The following is a 21,058-nucleotide window of genomic DNA, read 5'->3' on the forward strand; positions in this document are numbered from 1 at the left end:
TAAGTCAACATCACTTTTTACAGTGTATGCAGAGCGCTATTCATTGCAGAGTTGATGTTATGCGGCTCGTTCAATGAATCGCTAGCCGTAGAACAGCCATTCTGTTCAAATTCCCTATAAAACTATAATTTAATTTTATTAACGCGTGATTATCGCAGTGCACATTTTCTGTTTGACCCGTGGCCTAGCACATAGTTGGAGAAATGGATGGAGATGTGCGTTTACATGCACCCTCTTAATGCGATTATAATGAGATTTTGGCAATATTTTGCGATTAAACTCAACCTTAATGTAAACGCAATACTTCAATCTAAATAATGCGATTAAGCTCATAATCGCAGCAAGCATAATCATATTAACATAGGTGGTGTATGCTGATTTTACCCTTATGAAAAAATACTGCAGTTTTTTAAAAAGTAATACTGCAATTTTTGTTACATGTAGAAAAATGCAGTTTTTTGGACACGAAAAAAACTGTATTATTGCCGTTTTACTGCAATACATCTGAAGTACTATTGTAATACAACTGCAGTAGAGCTGTAGTATTACTAACAAACAACTTGTCACGGCCCTGCTGGTGTGCCCTGGTTAGCCACCAGATGTCACTGTGTGTGTTAGCACATGGCTTGTTGTTTGTTGTTGGTGCCATGTGCTCTCCTGTCTATTGTCTGACCCCGCCCTCCTTGTTATCTCATTATTGTTTCAGTTACTTCACCTGTGTCCTCCTCGTTTGGCTCCCCATATAGTCTCCTGGTGTCTGCAGTCCTGTGCTGTTTTGTTGTTTAATGTCGGATGTTTCATGTTGTGTGTGGGTTTGTTTACTTGTACTGTGGTTCTCTGCCTGCCTGCCTGTTTTTCCCCTTCGGGGTGGTTTTTGTTCATTTTTTGTTGCTCTTTATTATTAAAAGACCCACTTTCTCCTGCACTTGAGTCCTCGCCTCATCTCTCAACCGCCCCGTGACACAACTGCAGTATAACTGTAATACAGCTGAAGTTTTTATAAAACTGCAGTAGTACTACAATATATAATACAACTGAAGTACAATTCAGTATTACCAAAGTGCAATACTAATAAAATGCTGTACAAATATTCAGTACTATACTAATAAAATGCTGTTCAGAATATTCAGAATAACAAGTTTTATTTGCACACATCTGCAATATAATGAATTAAGGTACAAAACAACAATGAATGTCTCAAACAGCAATGCAACAATAAATTATTTTACTTTTCTTTAAACTTAATTAAATGTATTTAGTGTTTATTTACAAGTCACACAATCATGCACATTTCTTCCCTCATTATTCAGACAGGTTTCATTTTTTGAAGAGCTTATCCTCATCGTTCCGCTTGGTTCTTAAGATTGCCTTCATCTCAGATGTGGAAACACTATTTTGGATGTAGTCTGGAAAACAAACTATCAGAAATTCTCAAGTTTCAGTTACACTTTCACTACAGGCATATTTAGTATGCTTAAAATAAATCCTGAATTGTGATGTCACCAAGTGTTTGTGAAAAGTATTCATACTACTCCCAGTTCATTTCTTATGGCATATTGGTCAGCATTAACAATGTCTTTGAACACTCCAGGTAAAAGAAGTTAAAGGGTTGGTCCACCCAAAAATTAAAATTCTGTCATCAATAACTCACCCTCATGACGTTCCAAACCCGCAAGACTTTCATTCATCTTCAGAACACAAATGAAAACCTTTATAATCAAATCTCAGAGCTTTCTGTCCCTCCACTGATAGTCCATGCAACTATACAATAACATGCATTTCTGAAAAAAAAAAAACATAGACACAATCATATTTAAATACTATACAGAGTCCTCCACAATTATTTGCCCTCTTTATCGTTTTGGTTTTTCGTTCAAAATTCTAACCTTAAATTTAAAAAAAAATTATAATAATTGAAAATATATATATATATAATTTACAAATATATGTAAATATGCTATTAGAATACAGTATATAGAATACAAGTGTTCCACAGTTATTGTGCCCCCTTCATTTAATACTGTGTGTAACCTATAACTCTCTTCACACATAAGGGCTAATCCATGGCTAGGTGTGCATTACATGATTTTAATACATGAGGTGAAGGCAAAGAACCACCCGACATGAAACGGGTTGCCTCCATTGAAGTCGATTAAAATTGTGTAATACACACCTGTTAAAGCTATGCAAAAAAGTTAAGTTAAAGCTGAAACTAAAGCTAAGCCAAAAATGAAAATTCTGTCATTGAATAGTCACCCTTGTGTGGTTTCACACCCGTAAGACCTTCATTCCTCTTTGGAACACAAACAAATATATTTTTAAAGAAATCGGAGAGCTTTCTGACCCTGCATAGACAGCAATGCAACTTACACATTCAAGTTCCAGAATGGAAGGAAAGTAATTCATGTGACTCCAGTTGTTTTAAATCAATTTTATGAAGCGACACGAGTGTTTGCGTCCAAAAAAACCCAAAAAACTAAATTGACCACTTATTTACAAAAATATTGATCTGTAATGTGCATTCATGAGAGCATCACAACGGATGAGTGTTGTGTTCATGCGACAGAAGACGAAACTGAGGTTAAACCACTGGAGTCACATGGATTACTTTCACAATGTCTTTCCTATTGTTCTGGAACTTACAGTGGGTACGGAAAGTATTCAGACCCCCTTAAATTTTTCACTTTGTGTTATATAGCAGCCATTTGCTAAAATCATTTAAGTTCATTTTTTTTCACTCAATGTACACACAGCACCCCATATTGACAGAAAAACACAGAATTGTTGACATTTTTGCAGATTTATTAAAAAAGAAAAACTGAAATATCACATGGTCCTAAGTATTCAGACCCTTTGCTCAGTATTTAGTAGAAGCACCCTTTTGATCTAATACAGCCATGAGTCTTTTTGGGAAAGATGGATTTGGGGATCCTCTGCCATTCCTCCTTGCAGATCCTCTCCAGTTCTGTCAGGTTGGATGGTAAACGTTGGTGGACAGCCATTTTTAGGTCTCTCCAGAGATGCTCAATTGGGTTTAAGTCAGGGCTCTGGCTGGGCCATTCAAGAACAGTAACGGAGTTGTTGTGAAGCCACTCCTTCATTATTTTAGCTGTGTGCTTAGGGTCATTGTCTTGTTGGAAGGTAAACCTTCGGCCCAGTCTGAGGTCCTGAGCACTCTGGAGAAGGTTTTCATCCAGGATATCCCTGTACTTGGCCGCATTCATCTTTCCCTCGATTGCAACCAGTCGTCCTGTCCCTGCAGCTGAAAATCACCACCACAGCATGATGCTGCCACCACCATGCTTCACTGTTGAGACTGTATTGGACAGGTGATGAGCAGTGCCTGGTTTTCTCCACACATAACGCTTAGAATTGAGGCCAAAAAGTTCTATCTTGGTCTCATCAGACCAGAGGATCTTATTTCTCACCATCTTGGAGTCCTTCAGGTGTTTTTTAGCAAACTCCATGCAGGCTTTCATGTGTCTTGCACTGAGGAGAGGCTTCCGTCGGGCCACTCTGCCATAAAGCCCCGACTGGTGGAGGGCTGCAGTGATGGTTGACTTTCTACAACTTTCTCCCATCTCCCGACTGCATCTCTGGAGCTCAGCCACAGTGATCTTTGGGTTCTTCTTTACCTCTCTCACCAAGGCTCTTCTCCCCCGATAGCTCAGTTTGGCCGGACGGCCAGCTCTAGGAAGGGTTCTGGTCATCCCAAACGTCTTCCATTTAAGGATTATGGAGGCCACTGTGCTCTTAGTAACCTTAAGTGCAGCAGAAATTTTTTTGTAACCTTGGCCAGATCTGTGCCTTGCAACAATTCTGTCTCTGAGCTCTTCAGGCAGTTCCTTTGACCTCGTGATTCTCATTTGCTCTGACATGCACTGTGAGCATAAGGTCTTATATAGACAGGTGTGTGGCTTTCCTAATCAAGTCCAATCAGTATAATCAAACACAGCTGGACTCAAATGAAGGTGTAGAACCATCTCAAGGATGATCAGAAGAAATGGACAGCACCTGAATTAAATATATGAGTGTCACAGCAAAGGGTCTGAATACTTAGGACCATGTGATATTTCAGTTTTTCTTTTTTAATAAATCTGCAAAAATGTCAACAATTCTGTGTTTTTCTGTTAATATGGGGTGCTGTGTGTACATTGAGGGAAAAAAATGAACTTAAATGATTTTAGCAAATGGCTGCAATATAACAAAGGGTGAAAAATTTAAGGGGGTCTGAATACTTTCCGTACCCACTGTAAAGGTGTAAGTTGCGTTGCTGCCTATAGAGAGGGGTCAGAATGTTCTCGGATTTAATCAAAAATATCTTAATTTGTGTTTTAAAGATGAACAAAGGTCTTACGGGTTTGGAACAACATGAGGGTGAGTAATCAATGACAGAAATTGCATTTTTGGGTTAACTATCCCTTTAATGTTTGTGGAGTATACAGTTTGACTGGAAGAGTAAAACGAAGTTCATTTTCATGAGTTTGTTTGGTTACAGGTCATTAGATCTAGCTTTCTGACTGTATGTGTGTGCTACAGTAAAAGCCGCACATTAATTTAGAATGGTGACTGAACTGATTGTAATTATCTGCATTCATTGTTTTAATGCACACCTTCCAGTCAATCAGAGAGAATCAAAGAGTCCACCAAAAAAAAGGTAACACTTTATTTCAATAGTCCACTTTAGACATTCTACGAACAGTAAGTAACTTTGCAACTACATGTCAACTAGCAGTCATTAGAGTATTAGTAGACTGTCTGCTCAATATCTTCTAACACTTTATTTTGATGGGTCCACAACATACAACATACTGACTATGAGAAACTTTGCAAGTATATGTCAACTTATTCTACTAACCCTAAACCTACCCTACTGAGAGTAAGTTGACATGTAGTTGCAAATGAATGAGAATTAGTTGACGTGTAGTTACAAAGTTACTTATAGTTAGTAGAATGTCTAAAGTGGACTATCGAAATAAATTGAAAAAATGGTTGGCTTTAGTAGCTCTTCACCATAGAATTATTTGCCGGTTCAGGGTACTGACCCACCAAAGACTGTCCGATTAGAGACAAAGTATAACTGTCCCGCCTATTTTAAACCGGGCCTGTTACAGGTAAGAGGGGGAATCATTTTTGCAAGAGGTCCTATAGGTTACAGTATAATCAAGTTTTGGATTAATGCTAAAAAAAACAAAGACAATGGATATCCCTTTTCCAAACTGTATTAAACTAGCTACACCAAATATTCACAAACCCCATACTACATGCTCCCCAAATACACAAATTACCCCAGCAAACAGTCACAAAACAAAAGTAAACCACAATGTCCAGAATAGATGAGTAGGGTTTCAAATACAAAATGTCCACATATGCGGATGACGTTTTGTAAAAGTCTTGCAAAGTAGTGCAATTCATAAGTGGTTTAACAGTCTTATCTGTTGATGAGACTATAGATGTGAAATCCTTGCAGAGGTAGGCCGGGAAGCTTTGGGTAAAATCCTTGGACAGGTGCAATCATGCACTCAAAGGAGCACCATTATTGTTAATCCATTCTTCATAGCCATGAACATGCTCTGGGTGAGCATGAATTCGGACAAACAAAAATCCTCTACAAAAGATAACAACTTATCAAAATCCATATAGTAACTAAACAAACATAATACACAAAATATTAAACCGTAAACTCCACTAAAGGTTAAATTTAAAAGTACCCACAAATTGTATTTAGACAGGACGGCACAAAATAGAACAGTAAACTTACGGTGGAGCAGAAAACTAAATGTTTCTCCAACCAGGATTGTTTGTACAACCATGAAGTCATGAGGGATTCAAACTAAAATAAACCTTGTAACAGAAGGCAACTGTTACAAAAGCAAAGAGAATATTCGTCAATTCGTCTTATGAGAATAACCCATTTATTGTCACCACTCAACAGACTGTGGTCGAGGCTGTGATGTTATGTAGTTGTGGGTTTTCTACAAAATAAAGCAGTGACATAAATATGAATATACAGAATATACATGATATTATCAAATAAATTATAAGAAACTGGCAATAACACAACACAATAAGTTACGCTTAGTAATTAAATATGAACATTATTAGCAAAGATAGGCAGGCTGTAATTATATAATCTATTTTATAAGCAGCGCACAGCTGTAACTTGATACCTTATTAGAGTCGCGCTGCTCGTACAGCGTAACTTTGTCTGAGTAACGACAGCGCATGCGCGTAGAAGGTTGTTACAACATTTTTCCCGTTATATATAAAGAATACGGTGAACTTGCTTCAAACGGGAACATAACTTGTACTAATAACAACAAATGTAACTCTAACACTCACAAGATTGAAGATAAGCAACAGGGTTATACGCATACTTATTATGAATGCACGCATACGCACATAGATATCGTTACCTCACAGGCATAATAACGTGTTTACAAAGGCAGATTAGTCTCTCATCAACTATACCATTAACAATCCAAACTTACTTTTGCATTCACGCACAACACTTTGTCCAAAAAGCGTTCTTTAAACAGTCCATAAACTATGATGTCGCAGAAACTTAAGCGTCGGTCTATATACAATAGTATATACAATAGCAGCTATTATGTATTCTAAACTATAAAGATATTAGTTAATAAAAGATTAAATAAATCAAGAAGATTACTGCTCACCATTATTTGATTGCTTATTTCACCAGAATCATCTTCTGTTGAATTATATTTTTGGTCTTCTTTTTTTAGTTGTTACCAGTGCATTTTCCTGAAAATAGCAATCACACACTAAAAAAATGTCCATTTCCACACATTAATGTCACACTACTGAACACTTGATTTATGTAGAAAATCAGTGCACCTACCGCGGTCGACAACAGCTCGAACGCATGTAGAAGTCGCTGACTATATCTATTATAGGCATATCTAAGGCCACCGGACCTAGTCGAAACCACCCTGATCATCTGGGGGGCGTGGCCAGGTGCAAGCGGCAGCCAACTGCCAAGCTGTAGACACATCACTGCACAGACAGAACGAGCGGTGCGAATGATGGAATCTCCAGGTTGTAAAATCTAGCAAAAGTGTCTTGTGAAGACCATCCTCCTGCCAGACAAATATCCTGAATCGACATACCTTTTGCCCAAGCCCACGACGAAGCCATTTTTCTTGTGGAATGGGCGTGTACTCCCCACGGACAGGCCTCATTCTTAGAAGCATACGCTAACGTGATCACTTCCACAATCCAATGTGACAGCCGCTGCTTTGACACTGGCAGTCGCTTGGTACGGCCACCAAAACATATAAACAGCTGTTCTGCTTGTCTGAAATGACTAGTCCTCTCCAGATAAACTCGCAGAGCACGGACTGGGCATAGCGGGTGTGTCGCTGGCTCCGAATCCTGAGGAGCAAACGCTTGAAGGGTAATGACCTGTGCTTTAAACGACGTAGAAAGCACTTTAGGCACATATCGCCGTCTTGGCTGCAGTCTGACCATACAGTCATCCTTACCAAATTCCATACACGCAGTGTTCGTAAACAGTGCATGTAAGTCACCCACCCTTTTACCACATGCCAAGGCAAGCAAGAGCGCTGTCTTAAACGAGAGCACTCTCATCTCTGCCGAAAACAGCGGCTCAAAAGGTGACTCAGAAAGTGCACTAAGCACTAAGGACAGATCCCACACTGGTAACAAATTAGAACGAAAGGGGTGCAACCTCCGCGCTCCTCTTAAAAAGCTGGCCACCAGATGATGCCTACCGACTGAACGATCCAAAATAGGTGAATGGAAAGCTGAAATAGCAGCCACATACACTTTTAGAGTAGATGGCGTGCGTCCAGCATCCAAGCATTCCTGCAGAAACGATAGAATGATAGACACATCACAGCTGGCTGGGTCCTCATCCTTCGACATGCACCATGAAGTGAAAACTTTCCATTTCAGATTGTACAGATGCCTGGTAGATGGGACTCTGGCTTCAGCAATTGTATCCAAGACTCGCTGAGATACGTTTAGCGACTGCCCTCTGCGCTGACTTGCCAAACATGCAGGTTCCATGGCTCTGGTCTGGGGTGCCGCACCGAGCCCTTTGCCTGAGATAAGAGATCTCTCCGTAACGGAATCGGCCACGGGGGAGCCGTTAGAAGCTCTATCAACTCCGGGAACCATGGCTGGTTGGGCCAGTTCGGTGCAACCAGAAGCACCGTCCCCCTTTCCTCTCTGATTTTCTGCAGCACTAGCGGCATAATCTTCACCGGGGGAAAGGCATATTTGCGCTTCTTGGGCCAGCGACTCGAAAGAGCATCCCCCTCCAGAGGTGCGTTCGTCAACGAGAAGAACAGCTGGCAATGCGTGTTCTCCTCCGAGGCAAACAAGTCGATCTCTGCCTCTCAGAACAGGCTCCAAATCAGCTGGATGGTCCGCGGGTGCAGTCTCCATTCCCCGTGAACTGGACCACCCCTGGACAGCATGTTTGCGCCGCAGTTCTGACTGCCTGGAAACATGAACTGCTCGGATTGACAGAAGATTTCTGTCCGCCCAAAGGAGGAAACGTTCCGCCAGCCTTTGAAGCGAGCGTGAACGAATACCTCCCTGATGGTTGATATAGGATACCACCGTCGTGTTGTCCGTCCGAACCAGGACGTGTCGATCCTTTACCAGTGGAAGAAAGCCCTGCAAAGCTAAAAATACTGCCTTCAGTTCTAGGCAATTTATATCCCACCTCGCTTGCGCACTCGTCCAAGTGCCATAAGCTGGTCTGCCGTCGCAAAGGGCTCCCAGCCCGTCAATGACGCATCCGTAGTGACAATTTTTCTGCTGACCACTCTGCCCATCGAGACTCCCTGCTCGAACATCCTTGTGTTGAATCAGGGGGCTAACTCCTGCATGCATTCGCGAGTCACCAAGACGCGCAACTGACCGTTCTTCCACGCGTTGTTTGACACCCGGGATTTCAGCCATAGCTGAAGTGGTCTCATGTGCAGAAGCCCGAGTTGACACACCACAGCCGCTGCTGCCATACGGCCCAACAATCTCTGAAAGCATTTCAGAGTCACCACTCTCCCTGGCTTGAACGAGGTGAGAGCTCTGGTCAAAGCTCGCATTCGCTCTTGAGAGAGACTCGATTGCGCCCCCCGTCCTTTTTGGGGACTAGGAAGTAGCGACTGTAAAGGCCACACTCCATATTCCCCGGGGGGACTTCTTCTATTGCCTGTTTTGCAAGGAGAGAGAGAATTTCTGCTCACAACACTGGTGCGTCTCTGCTCTGCACGTCTGACATCCTCATGCCGCTGAAGCGGGGTGGTCTGCGTGCGAACTGAAGCGTATACCTGCTCGAAACTGTGTTCAGCACCCATTCTGACACTCCTGGAAGCGTGCGCCACGCGTCCAAATAGTGAGAAAGGGGTAGAAGCGCCCCGTGACACGTCTGGACCGGCTCGTTGTCTGATGATAGGAAGCCGCCCACCACCCGAGGGGCATCGTATACGTCTTCCGCACTTGTTGGACCGCCAGTATGAGCCGGGGGAACACTCGTGCTTAGACTGAGAGAGCGCGTGGGGCTTGCGCCCTGCAGAGCACCGCTCAGAAACGGGACTCTGCTCATAACGCGCGATTGGGGAAAATTCTCAGGGGAAAAAGAGCTCTTTTGCTGAACAGTGTTTGTTTTGTGCTTTTTTTGTGCAAACTTTATTAACAACAAACTTCCCACTGTCGCCTGCAACATGCAAGGGGACAGGCAGGTGAAAAACAGCAAGACGAACTCTCTTGCGAAGCGGCCCGTCGTCCATCTCTCCAGACGGCCGCTTCCCCCTCGGACCAATCCCGTCAGGAACGCTGCTGTGGATCTGGTCCAGCACTAGAGGGACGGGGTCCCATCTTCTTCGGATACCGGAACTGTCTCGCTTTTGGTCTCACGGCCGGCTCCGGGTCCACCCTCGCCCTAGTATGGGAAGGAGTAGGCGGCGTTCGTTCCCGCCTTTTTGGACGCTGTAAAGAAGAGGACCTGGAACATGGCGGAGGCGCCGCGGACCGATCTCTCTTCGGCAAGAAATGGCTCATCGCCTTCGACTGCTTCTGGGCCTCCAGAAACTTCTCAGAAAACGAGCCCACAACATCACCAAACAGGCCGAGTGGGGATATGGGCGCGTCCAACAGCTGAGCTTTCTCCAACTCCCTCATGTCGGTCAACGTCAGCCAAAGATGCCGCTGAAGCGTGACGAGATTGCCCATACAACGGGCGATTCCTTGGGCCGTCTTTTTCGTGGCTCTGAGCGCCAAGTCAGTGGCCGAACGCAGCTTTTTGAAGGCGGCAGAGTCCGGCCCCTCTTCATCCAACGTCTGCAGCATTTTGGCTTGGAAAGCCTGGAGAACGGCCATAGTGTGGATCGCAGACGCTGCTTGGCCGGCTGCCATGTAAGCCTTATCCGCGATGTGGCTTGTGGTACGGCACAATGGAAGCGATGGCGCAGATTTCCACCCACGTGCGGACGGACAAAGGTGTGCTGCAACTGCCTCTTCGACGGGCGGTGGCTTAGTATAGCCCCAGCGGTCAGCTCCGTCGACAGAGGAGAGCATACGCGATCCCGCGGCTTGGGCTCGGGCCGAATAGGGGGAGCGCCAAGACTGCGAGACCTCCTCGTGGACCTCTGGGAAAATGGGAGCTGATCTCTGGGGGGCGGACATCTGGCGGCCCGACTGCAGATACCGCATGTCCAACCTGTTCTTAGCTGGTTGCTCAGGGGGCGACCAATCCAGACCCAGGTCCTGTACAGCCTCAGACAGTATCTTCACCAGCTCCTCATCGATCGAAGCCGAGGGCTCGTGCACCTCGCTGTGTGAAGCCTCTGACTCCTGGCAGGCAGACCAGTCACCTGAACCAGAGGCTGCAGTTGACATAGCGTCGTCATCGACGTCCACTTCATCCTCTGCAGCACCAAACGAGACCAGGTACCGCGCATCATCCGAGGGGCGGTGGCTGGACCTCGTGTAAGAAACAGGTGGCTCTCTTGAGTGATGAGCATGCAGGAACTGAGTCGACATGCGTTCATCGGAGGGGCCTACTGCACGTGGCTGCCTCGGCCTTTCCTCCCGCGGCTCAATGGCGACGGGGGGCGGAGGCAATGGATTAGCCGGTGCACAGTTTAGGATAACGGAAATCCTGGCCCGGAGGGTTTTGAATGACATTTCTTCACAGGAAGGACAGTCAGGCCCATCCAGCGCGGCCTCTGCGTGGGCTTGGCCCAGACAGAAGACACACGCGTCGTGTGCATCAGGGAGCTCAACTGGGCCCCCGCATGCACAGCACTCCTTAAATGACATCTCGTCTTCTTGCCTGATCGCCAAAGGGGAACTAAAAATGAATGGTGTCCTATTAGGGTGTTGTCAACGGTGAGAAGAGTTAATGGCAGTGAGTAAATTTTTTCAAGTCTTCGATGCTTGCTTCGTGAAGGAGAAAGATTCTGGGGCAATGACGCTGGACGTCAACCTATATAGTGGGTGGCTCCGCCCCTAGCTCAAGCACTCGAGCGTCGTTGGCCGGTAAGATTTACCGGCGTGATGCAATAAGGCTTCAGTATTTCGGGAGGAGAGGGATTACCCCCCAAGCGTAAGCTACGCAGTGTCGAGAGACCGAACTTGATAGGGAACTAAATCTATATGAGGACATTAGACATTATACTCACCGCTAAACTGGATGAGTCGACAAAGTCAACGCTCCACCTCACCTGATGAACTTCTCTTCCGGAAAGCGTTTCTTCTCTTTTGTCGCACTTGTGAATGGTCTCGGAGTGTAATGTTGTTATATCTTTGTGCTTTAATTGTGATAGTTCACATATGAACGATGTTGTTAAACCAAAAAGTATTTTATACTTTCATATCCATCCTACAGTAGACACTACGGAAAAGACGCTGATTTACTGTTACAAGTAATCAATCAGCTGCTTGTGAGTGTCCTTGTCAGGACAACGACCTTTGGCGCGAAGGAAGATCACACGTGCGGGCTATTAATCTATTCGGGTGAAATATTCCATAGGCACATTTTTTTTTATTTTTACAAAAATAGTTTTGTACGAATATTTTATAGGAAGTCTACATTAGAAAAAATAAAAATAAAAAAAACACTTGCCAAGTCTACTGTAACCACAGCAGTTGCTACATGTTGCACAATACAGCATAACTGCAGTACAGGGCCTATACAAGAAGACTTTAATGTCAATTAAAAGAATGAAATTGCCATTAAAGTGAAATTACTGAACCTAATCATAGGAGCTTTATTTTAAAAATGCTCATAAAAAATAAATAAATTAAAATAAATTGAATCAGACAGACTTAGAAGTTTTTGCATCTGAAATCTTCACCTGCATTTCAGCGTATCACTGAACTGCAGTTATATTGTATCTGTACTTCATTATACTGCAAATCTACAGTTCATTCTGCACTTCATTTTACTGCGGTTTTACTGCTGTTGAACTTTAATGAACTACAGTTATTTACTTCATTATACTGCAAATGTCCAGTTGTACTTCATTGTACTGCAGTTTTACCGCAGTTGTACTTCAATGAACTGCAGTTATTTTTTGTAAGGGTAATAATATACAGGCATGTAAACACCGCAAGCGAATTGTCATCACATTTCTATGGCGCCGCGAAAAAGCATGGAATACAACCATACAAAAGTATTTCATTAGCCGTAAATAAATTAAAACAGCGGCCAGTAACACACCTGCTCTTTCTGAGTCCATCATTTGTGCTGTACAGTGGGGTATGTGAATAATGGCAGTAAAAAATTTTTACCACAATTCTTAGTGAATAATAAGAATAATGGCAATTGTGAACATGTAATCGTAGTCAGTGTTGCCAATTTAGCGACTTTTCAGACCCCTTTAGCAACTTTTTCTTTTTCAAAAAGCGTCTAGCGACCAATCTTTAGGGTTTGCCCAAACCTTATTTAGTTTCTGAGACTTGATGGTACTGCCGCGCGAGCACAAGGTCTCTCTTTCCCGCTGCGCACACAGTGAGCGGCTGAGGAGCACCGCTTTCAGTTAAAACAGATATTACGTCGCTTCTCTAATTTAACATGCAAGTACAGCCGAAATCACAGCACAGCTATTGTCTTTATCTTATGTGTAGCCTATTTGATTTCATCAGACGACGGTTCGATTATAGGCTAAATCAGGAATTTTGTGCAGATTAACATCTTCCCTGCTGAAAAAAACAATAGAACCCTGCCCAAAACACAATAGAAAATGTAATGGTTTTAATGGTTATAATGGGAATTGTATTGGTTTTAATGGAGACTATAATGGTGTCTACTGTGATGGATTCTATTGGTGGGATGTTAAATCCTATTGGAAAAATGACCAAAACACACTACAAAAAGGAATTTTGTAATGGTTTTACTGGAAAAAGCTAATGGTTTATAATGGTATTTTAATGGAAACCATTGGAATTTCTGTTATGGTTTCTATTGGGCTTCTATTGTTTTTTTTTTAGCAGGGTTGGAAGGGAGAGCTGGTTATTTAGTCTTAATGGGTTGTGTTTCAGTCACTATTTCATATTCATTCCGTTGTCTGTCAACAGAAACAGTAAAATATAACAATGAAAACAGTTTTATTGAGAATTTGGCTGCATCAAATTACAGTATGTGGGCACAGAGAGGCAAACAAATGTAATAATAAATAATAAATGTACATTTTGCATGTTCAGAAGAAGTGAACTGCCCTGTCTTGTGAAAATGTAAACAGGCTTGTGTAAGTAAATTGCTCAGTGCAAAGAAAGATAAGTAATGGGAAGCTGGTATTTCTATGTGTTTTTTTTTTTTTTTCATGTGTCTAATGGACATGAATAAGTTCTTTGAAAAACATCTATTGAAACATGTCTAGTCTTCATGCTCTATGTTAACTATGGTTTCACTAATAATAAACATATATTGCATAAAGCATCCACATTGTCCATGCCAATGTTGATTAGAGTATTACAAACTTGAAAAGTATTAATTTCATTTCATTTAAAGCAGATTAAAAATGTGTGATTAAGTTGTGATTAATGGCGAGTTAACTCATGACAATCATGCAATTAATCGCGATTAAATACAACCCGAATTCCGGAAATGTTGGGACATTTTTTTAAATTTCAATAAAATGAAAACTAAAAGACTTTCAAATCACATGAGCCAATGTTTTATTCACAACAGAACATAGAGAACATAACAACAGGACCATTTTGACGCCCTAGGCGAAATCCCTATTATATATATATATATATATTAGGGCTGGGCAAGTTAACGCGTTTTTATCGCGTTAACGCATTAATTAATTAACGCCGACAATTAGTTTATCGCGCGTTAACGTACTTTTTATTTTGAAAGTCCGTTGCTCACTGCGTTTGAATACACATAGATAGACTGTAATAATACAACCGAATACAACACAAACCATGGGTCACAGGAGGGGTGGGATGTTTATCAGTAGGCTACTGGCTGCTTGGGATGAGCGTCATCACGCGTCTCAACCAATGAAAGCATTTGTTGTGTGCCTAAGAGAGCTACAGCGCAAAACAGAAAATATCTGGTGCGGACAGAAAAATGGAAAAAGGTACCGAAATCTTAAATGGACATTTTTATTTTAAACCTCTTCCACACGGTGGAGTTGATAGAACTAAAGCTATTTGTAACCACTGCAAAGCTGAATTGTCTTATCATCGGAGTACTTCGAGTCTGAAGTATCACTTAAATGCAATGCACACCGTTGATGCCAGCAAATCACCCACCCAAACAAACAGTGGAGGAAGGCTTCGGCAGACTACATTGGATGCAGCATGTGGGAGAACTATAGATAAACAAAAGAAAGACAAGCTAACAAATGCCAGTACAAACTTTTGTTCATACAGCAGTACTTTGAAAGAATAAAATTATGCAATACACTACTTTTGATTTCATTATTGAATTTTGCGCATGCTGCGATTAATTGCGATTAATCGCAGAAAATCACGCGATTAATCACGATTAAAATATTTAATCATTGCCCAGCACTAATATATATATATATATATATATAATTTCTTTTTCAAACATAAGTTTTTTGTCACATTTAAATTGGTTGCCATTGTAATGACACTAATTTGTGGAAATTCAGCACATTGTGAGTTCCACAAATCTGAACACATTAGGCCTATTCGTAAATTGACTGTTAAGATAAAACATTTTGCACAATTTACTATGATACCATTATAGCCAATGGATGCCTGTATATAGCTCTATGTAACAATCCCTAGTTGCTAAGAAATTGTCATCACACATAAATTAATTTTATTACATTTGGATTTGGATACATTTTTAGATATTACCAATCAGGGCCGTTTCTAGCCAATTTGATGCCCTAGGCGAAATCCCTGTTGACCCCCCCCCCCCCAAACCCCTTTTCAGACACCAGTTTCTTGTTCAAATTGTTTGTCATAGTAACGATACTAATTTGTGGAGACTGAGTTCCACAAATCTGAATGCATTATTTGTAAATTGACTTAAAGGGATAGTTCACCCAAAAATGAAAATCTGTCATCATTTACTTACCCTCAAGTAGTTCCAAACCTGTATGAGTGTCTTTGTTCTGCTGAACACAAAGGAAGATATTCTGAAGAATGTGGGAAACAGAGCAGTTCTGGGGCACAATTTACTTCCATAGTATTTTTGTTTTCCTACTATGGAAGTCAATGGTGCCCCAAAATAGCCTGATTACACATTTTCTTCAAAATATCTTCCTTTGTGTTCGGCAGAAAAAAGAAATTCATACAGGTTTGGAACTACTTGAGGGTGAGTAAATGATGACATAATTTTCATTTTTAGGTGAACTATCCCTTTAAGAGAAAAATTTTGCACAATTTATTATCTGTAATATCATTGTGTTGCCACTAGATGCCTGTATATCCCTGTGTAACAATCCCTAGTAGCTAAGACATTGCACATAATTTACACATAAATCACACATAAATTAATTTGATTACATATGGATACATGTTTATATACTATCAATGGCTATTTTTTGTCTTTATCTGTTTTTTTTGTTTTTGTTTTTTTGTTCAATTGTTTTGTTGTTGTTGCTTGAAACATTGACTTAAAGTGTCAGTTATTGCATTATTATTTCAGTCAAACCTATAAAACCCTTTGTTGACCCAAACTACAAATAAAAGCCTGATCAGTGGCATAAAAGTAATCAATACAGCTACTTAATCCTTTGCTACTCATTTACCCGTGAACTTCCCCTTTAAATAAAGTGACGCTCTGCCCTCTATGTGTATGACGCTTCTCCCGTTAAGTGCTGTGTTGGAAGTTGAATGAATCAATCAGCATTTCGACACCTCCATAAGGATGTATTAAACTCGACAAAGCAGTTTAATAAAGGATGTATTGATCTCGTGAATTAGCTAATTTTACTACACCAATATTTTTTAATTGGCTGTTAAAGTTTATATGGGAATATTACATGACACGCTGATCCTTTAATAATGCATTGGTGCAAAAACGCACACCTTTTGGACAAATCTCGCTACACGATTTATCAACTGCCACAAATACTGCCTAAACAAAATACTGATTTTGTGCACTTTATTTACTGTACCAATATTTTAAATTGGCCTTTGAACTTAGCTTTATTGCATGGCAAAAAAAAAAAAAAAAAAAAGCGGTACCTTGCCAAAGCACTGACAGAGCCCATTGATCTAATGGCGTTGATGAGCGCTCCAAATGCAAGCATGCAACGATCAGGCAACAAGTGACAGCGCTCTGATCCAATGGCATACAGGCATCGTCAGATTGACAGTACTCTAGCCCAATGATGTTGGGGGATCCAGTGGGGGCGGCAGTCATATTTCAGGGTGACCGTGCCACTCTTTATCATAACCCTGCTAAAATGTAGTACCAGTACGTGCGCTCATTGGCGCCCCTTCAGCTGGTGGCGCCCTAGGCGACCACCTAGCTCTACTATGCCTAGAAACGGTACTGTTACCAATGGCTACTTTTTGACTTTATCTGTTTTTTTGTTCAATTGTTTTGTTGTTGTTGTGTCAGTTATTGCAATATTATTTCAGTCAAACCTAAAAAAAAAACATTTGTTACCCCAAACTACATAGGCCTACAAAAGCCTGATCAGTGACATAAAAGTAATCAGAACGCAGCTACTTGTTCTTTTATTACTCATTGACGCATGAACTTCCCCTTTAAATAACATAACGCTCTGCCCACTATATATGACGCTACTCCCTTTAAGCGCTGTTGGACGCGAATTATTATTATTTTTTTTTTTGGAAACGAATTAATCGATTCAGCATTTCGACACTTCCGTAAGGATGCATTAAATTTGACAAAGAGGTTTAAGTATGTATTGATCTTAATTGTATTGATTTTAATTGGCTGTAAAAGTTTTATATGGGAATATTACACAACACACTGCACCTTTAACTATGCATTGGCGCAAAAACGCACACCTTTTAGACCAGTTTCACATGAAACATGATTTCTCGACTGCCTTACCTTTCCAAAACACGGACAGAACCCATTGATCTAATGGCATTGTTGAGCGCTTCAAATCCAAATGCAAACTTTGCATGCAACAATCAGAGGCAGCAATTGACAGCGCTCTGATCCAATGGCATACAGGCATCGTCAGAATGACAGTACTCTAGCCCAGTGATGTTGTAGTAGGCCTATACTATAGTATAATTTAGTAATTATAGTAAAGTTAAAAACCACCATAGTCGAGATTACTAAAGTATGGGGAAATTTTGTAACAAGTTTCTGCTATGATTTGGTTTAAAAATGTATATGAAAATTTACCCGATAAGAGCATTGCATATGGTCATCTCAGCAGCGAATCATGTCCGTTGAGGTGCAGTACAGTGGAAAACTAGATTACCTCTTTCAAGCTGCTCCCAGGATATAGCATATAAATATAACTTCATAATACACATGTACATTTACCGAATTGATGTTTTTTTTTGATAGCTGTAGTGCTGTTGGTGCACTTGAGCTTCCGTATGTGATTTGAGGCAAGTAGAATAAAATGTACTACAACATTTTTCTTAACTACTATGCAAACATACACCCTTGTTACATGTAGTTATTGTGTAAGTGTAACATCTGCAGGCTGTAATCTAAAGTGATGCCTTTTTACCCTCTTGTTACGTGTAGTTACTGTGTAAGTGTAACATCCGCGGGCTGTAATCTAAAGTGATGCCTTGTTACCCTCTTGTTACGTGTAGTTACTGTGTAAGTGTAACATTAAGCAATTTTAGTTATGCTACAATAAATGTGTTTTAAAGTTATTAACAATGAACTGTATTACATAGTTAAATGCAAGGTCCAAAGACCTTAAGTTAAATAAATATTTTTATTATTTAACAAAATTTTAACAGATCTTTAAATTTCTTTAATTAGAACAGAATGCAGAAAAAACTAATTTGCAACCACTTATACAAAATACAAACAGTAAAAACACACATACTTCAATTTGTGGTTTACGGGGACTCTCCATAGGCGTAATGGTTTTTATACTGTACAAACTGTATTTTCTATTGCCCTACACCAACCCTACACCTAAACCTACCCCTTACAGGAAACTACTGTCAATTGTTGAATTTCATAAAACACCGTTTAGTATGTTTTTTTAAGCCTTTTGTTTTACGGGGACACAGGAAGTGTCCTCATAAACCATGTTTACGTTGTAGTACCCATGTCATTATACACATTTGTGTCCTTGTAAATCGTATATACCAGTACACACACACACAAATCATGTTCTACATTTATTGTTAATAGGCATATTATCAAATTTTCCTTTCAGCTGTGGGCAGAGTTGACAAATTTCTGGAGATCTTTTGCATATGCTTGCAAAGTTGTCCCTGTGTAACGGATGTGAAAGGACACACTCACACATGGGATTTCTTCAGCTTTGATTTATCTTTTTGATAGAAAAACGGCTACAAATCAGGTTGGCTGAAGGAAACAATGTACTGCAGATATACATATGACCACAGCAGCGACACTCAAATCTGCTGCATTACGGAAAAAGAAGAGGGACAAAATAGTACATCTGCAATACCATTAACAGCCACAAGAGGGGAGCCTTCGAACACCAACAAATACAAACAAATCCCTTATTTTATGAAATTCACACATCTTTACTCTTTAAATTAAATGTTCTTTTTAACCCTGTTACATCCACCCCCACTGAATTACATAAAATAAATGCATGACGAGTGGAGTATCATCAACAGACTATTGTCTCTTTAGTTCTCAGTAAAGAACTACACAATACGAAAGGATTTCCTATTAAAGGTGAGTCAAATATACAATTATCCCTTTAGGATGTAGTGATGGGAGAGTAGCGCTAAGCTCTCCCACCAGCTACTGACCATAGAACATCTACATTCCACAATATCCTTCCATTCTTAACTTCGCGTTACAATGCTAAAGCAAAAAAAAAAAGCAAAAGCACACCTTTCATCAGGTATATGCTTTCTGATCCGTTGTTTTCAGATTTGAAACTGATAAGACTAATAAAACACATTTCCAACTAATATACAAAGGGACATGAACTCAAATATGACTTCTAAGCAGAGAAGGCCCTAAACACTGACTTACAAACAGCCTGAACATTGTATTTTGTGTCTTTAACCAGAGCCTGTGCTGACATAATATGTATTAATCTGTCGACAGGTCTAATGATGCGACCAAAACGTGTCCTGACCTGTGTGACTGAGCTAGAACTTAGTGGTACATTCACAGTGTCAGCTGCATGTGTGTTGGCAGGTGCCTGTGAGTGTGGCTGGGCAGACAGGACTGTCTCGGAATTATGCAAATCAGAACTGCCACTTGCATTGTCACCAGAAACAGACATTCTTGCATCTTTGGACAATTCAGATGTGTGACTTTCTGGTGCAACAGGATTTCCCCAATTCAAGGGATCTGTCGGAATTCCACTTGGGGTTTGATCAGACTCATTTTGGACACATTTTTCAGGCAGGTCCGTAACCCAAAAAATGGTTCTGTCCCTGGCACCAGATTCTTGAACTGACATAGAATCAATCTCACAGTCATTGCCAGCATCGTCACATGTGGATAATGCCTTGCCTCTTGTCATCACTGATCTATCCATTGTAACACTACTGTAGCGGTCCTCCTCATGCTCAGACACTCCTGCATCACTTCCCAAAGATTCATCCTCCACCGCACACAAGGAAAGGACTGAAGGTGACCTCTGACAAGAGTTGGATACGACAGAAAGCTGATCAGACAGGGGGTTCTCCACATTCACAGGTAGGAAGTTTACCAACATCAACAGGTTACGATGAACCACTTTTTCCTGACCAGTAGATGGATTACGGATCCTGTAAGTGTGAGTGTCTGGTTTACAATCCACAACAGAATAAACTGTCAACTCCCACCTGTCAGCGACTTTCTTTTTGCCCCTTTCTGTTTTGTTCGCCAGGAGGACTTGATCACCTAATTCAATGACCAATCCTTTCACGCTTCGGTTGTACAACTCTGCATGTCTTTTTTTCTCTTTTGTAGCATGCTCTTGTGCGATCATGGATGCTTCTTTCAAATCTTTGACCAGAGTGGTCACAAACGTATCACAGCTTGTTACAGCAGGATCATTAAAAACTGAACAAAAAAGAATATCAATGGGCAGAAGAGGCACACGGGCAAATATCAAATAAAAGGGAGCATAACCTTTCGTTTCATTGATAGTGCAGTTGTACAGAAATGAGAGCGTCTGCAACCGTCTAGGCCAATCTCTTTTCACATCTGGTGACAAAACTCGGATCATATTTCCAAGTGTTCTGTTGAAGCGTTCTACGCTCCCGTTACCCATTGGGTGGTACGGCGTTGTGCGTGACTTGTTCACCCCAGAAACCCTTAGAAGCTCACGAATCAACTTGCTTTCAAAACATGGGCCTTGGTCACTATGAATCCATTCTGGAAGGCCATAGATGCAAAAGTACCTGTCCCATAGGACCCTGGCAACTTGTTTGGCGGACTGGTCCCTACACACAAAAGTGCTAGAAGTGCTCC

The sequence above is a fragment of the Onychostoma macrolepis genome, chromosome 07 (assembly GCF_012432095.1).
Source record: "Onychostoma macrolepis isolate SWU-2019 chromosome 07, ASM1243209v1, whole genome shotgun sequence".
In the NCBI taxonomy this organism is placed as follows: domain Eukaryota; kingdom Metazoa; phylum Chordata; class Actinopteri; order Cypriniformes; family Cyprinidae; genus Onychostoma; species Onychostoma macrolepis.